At 44.2% G+C, this 3,292-nt stretch overlaps 1 pseudogene; it reads left to right on the top strand.

The window, feature by feature from the left end:
* Positions 1-1,503: 1,503 nt before the first annotated feature.
* Positions 1,504-2,980, top strand: LOC101990563 (annotated as a pseudogene).
* The last annotated feature ends 312 nt before the right edge of the window (positions 2,981-3,292 follow it).

Genomic DNA, 3,292 nt, shown 5'->3' on the forward strand with positions numbered 1-3,292 from the left:
AGTAATACATTCCTTTAATCCCAGCACTAGAGAGGAATATAAGACTGGATGACACAAATCTTAGTCTCTCTCATTCTGAGAATTTCTGGAGGCAGGATCGCCATTTCAGACTGAGGTAGAGGTAAAAGCCAGTGTTTTGCTTTCATGCCCTTCAGGTTGAACACCAATATCTATTTGTGGGTTTTATTAATTGTCCTACATTTCCCCATTATGTTCTTGACCCTCATTGTTCACAAGATCCCTCTTCCATCTCTCCAACTGAACTCCAGGAGCTCATCCCATTGCTCGGGTATGGATCACTACATCTGCTTCCATCAGTTAATGCATGTAGTGTCTATGATGGAAATTAGAACTCATGGACGATGGACTGACAGCTGGGGAACATACTTAGGCTCAGACTAGACTCTCTGAATATGGGTGACAATTATGTTGTTTGATCTGTTGCTAGTGGATGACAATGGTACCAGAACTTATCCCAGGTGCATGAACTGGCTTTTTTGAGCCCATTCCCTATGGGAGGATAGCTTGATCAGCCTTGATATGTGGGGCTGGTCATGCCTCAAGTTGTCAGGCCTTGTTGACTCCCGAAGGAAAGTCTTACCTCCTCCAAGGAGTGGATGGAGAATGGGAAGAGAGGGAGATGGGGGAGTGTCAGGAGCAGGGGAGGTAGGAGAAACTAGGGTTGGTATGTAAAATGAAAAGTAATTTTTTAAATAAATAATAAAACAGAAAAAAAATCTCACCATGTACATTGAAAACTGAAACAATTTAAGAAATGGGAATGTCTCAATCTTCTGTAAATAGAGACTTCTTTTTGGTGAGGATGATAGCTATCCGTATTAGTGGGTCTTAAGCTCAGATACAAAATGCAGTAAGGACCTGTGCTGGTCCAGAAAAACAGTGGTAGAAATTTTTATGTTGTCCATGAACCTACTCTAGAAGAGATTGGTGTTCAGTACCAGGCCAGCAAATGGAGAGCATTACAGAAAACCACAACTAGACACAATATAGAAAACAATGAATTGTGTGGAACCAATTATCAGTTGATTCTACATTACAGTTCCTGCATGTGACTCATCGAACACCTAAGAAGAGGAGCTACAAGATTTAAGTGCCAGAAGACAAGAAAATTAGTGATGAAACAGTCTCTCCTAGAAATGGCTTCATAAACAAGAAGAGAAAAAAATGTGATAGCAACAGACATGGCAGTGGAATGATTTCTCAGTATCCCACCCCAAGGAAGAGAACTACAGGAAACTAATGATGCTGAAATAAGAGTCATCAGCCTCTTGTAAGAATGAGGCCCCTGACTAATTGACCAGTGAAGAGTTGTCAACTGTGAAACAACCACGTACACATAAGCAATAGAACAACATAAACAATAAAACAAATCCAGTAGATTGTATTTATATACATACACACATACATACATACACATGCATATGTACACACATACATACATACACACATACATACATATGCCAGTTTGAGAGTGAAGGGATCATGGAAAGGGTTGGAGGTATGTTTCCTGGGAGGAGCTCGAAAAAGGACATGGTTGGGGAATGTTATGTAATTCTGTCAATTAAAATTTTGCTTTATAATATAATTAGGATACATATTTTCTATATGTGTTTCTAATTTTCCCTTGGTGAGCTCCTAAAAATGATTTTGATTACATTGCCAAGAACTGTGTTTTGAAAATCAGGATAAATTTAAAAACTATGAAACACGAAGTCACATGCAATTAACGGACACTTTTTGATTGTAGTTTCTGTGGTCGGATGGACAGAGGAAATAAGGGTCATCCCGATTGTCAGCATCATACCAGGTCCTCTTGCCTTAGTGAAAAGTGCAGAGTTCTGTGGCATTGGAGGCACTGGTGCTGCAAGGAGTCGCAGGCGGTCGGGCCACGTGGGCTCTCACAAGGCAGCTCGCGGCTTCTGGCCGCACAGGCCTGCTCAAGATGTCATACATGGTCCCGAATCTGCACAATGGCTGCTGTGCCTGCCCGAGAACTACCAGATGAAGTAATACTTCTACCCAGGCCTCTCTTGGCCCCAGCTCTCCTACATTGCTGAGGATGAGGATGGCAAGATCTTGGGCTATGTCCTGGCCAAGATGGACACATCATTACTTCACTGGCTGTAAAGCGTTCCCACCGGTGCCTCGGCCTAGCCCAGAAGCTGGTGGACCAGCCCTCACGGGCCATGATCGAGAACTTCAGCGCCAAGAATGTATCCCTGCACGTGAGGAAGAGCAGCAGGGCGGCCCTACACCTTTATTCTAACACCCTGAACTTCCAGGTTAGTGAGGAGGAGCCCAAGTACTATGCGATGGAGAAGATGCATACGCCATGAAATGAGATCTCTCCCAGATGACAGAGGAGCTGACACAGCAGCTGGTGCTGAAGAAAGGCAGATACATGGTTCTGGGTTCCAAGGAGAATAAGGGCAACACACTTCCTGGTTCTGAAGAGGCCTGTCAGCAAGCCTGGCCGGAGATGACAGTGGCAGTGACAGCAAAGACAGCGCTGATGTCCAAGACAGCTTGCAAGACTTGGATTCCACTCCTAGAGCCTGCTCGAGCATCGTAGGTTCTTGCCATTTTAGCCACAGGTTTTTTTTTTTTTTTTGGGGGGGGGGGACCCTGGCTGTGCTCTGCAGTGTCTACTCTGGAGTCACCCACAGTGACCCAAATGGCTTCTTATTGTCAGAGCTTATAGTAGCAGCCTTCCACATGACCTAATCATGAAGGCATTCCAGGACACAGAAGCTGCTGTGCAGAAGCCAAGGAACTTTGAGGACTGCCATGGCAGCACTGTCCTTGGCTTCTCCCATCCTCTGTATTCGGTCTGCCGTTGTCCTGTACTGATTGTATGCTGTAGGATTTTGCCCAGAATGCCAAACAGGAAGTGGCGATAACTCAGGAAAGTCCCCAGCTTTCAGCGTCTGCCATCATTTGGGTTTTCATTTTTGAGTAAGCAGGACCATCATTAGTCCTTATGCCCTCTGCCTCTGTCTGGTGGAAGTTACCTACTCTTGCAGGAAACTGCCCGGTGCCCTGCCCTCACTCTTTGAAGAAGACTGTTCCCTTTTGGTGGGAGAAGGAGATAGGTGTTGGACTTCTGCACAAACAGAATTTGTAGATCTTAAGGAAAGGACAAGCAGAAATCATATTGTAATCTCTGATCCCCCCCAAATAAAAATATTCAAAAGGGAAAAAAGTGCAGAGTGTTTTTATGAGGAAAAAGCTATTTTCTTGTATTTTATCAGTTAAGATATATTTTTATGAG

This window comes from Microtus ochrogaster, chromosome 1 (genome assembly GCF_000317375.1).
Source record: "Microtus ochrogaster isolate Prairie Vole_2 chromosome 1, MicOch1.0, whole genome shotgun sequence".
Classification (NCBI taxonomy): Eukaryota; Metazoa; Chordata; class Mammalia; order Rodentia; family Cricetidae; genus Microtus; species Microtus ochrogaster.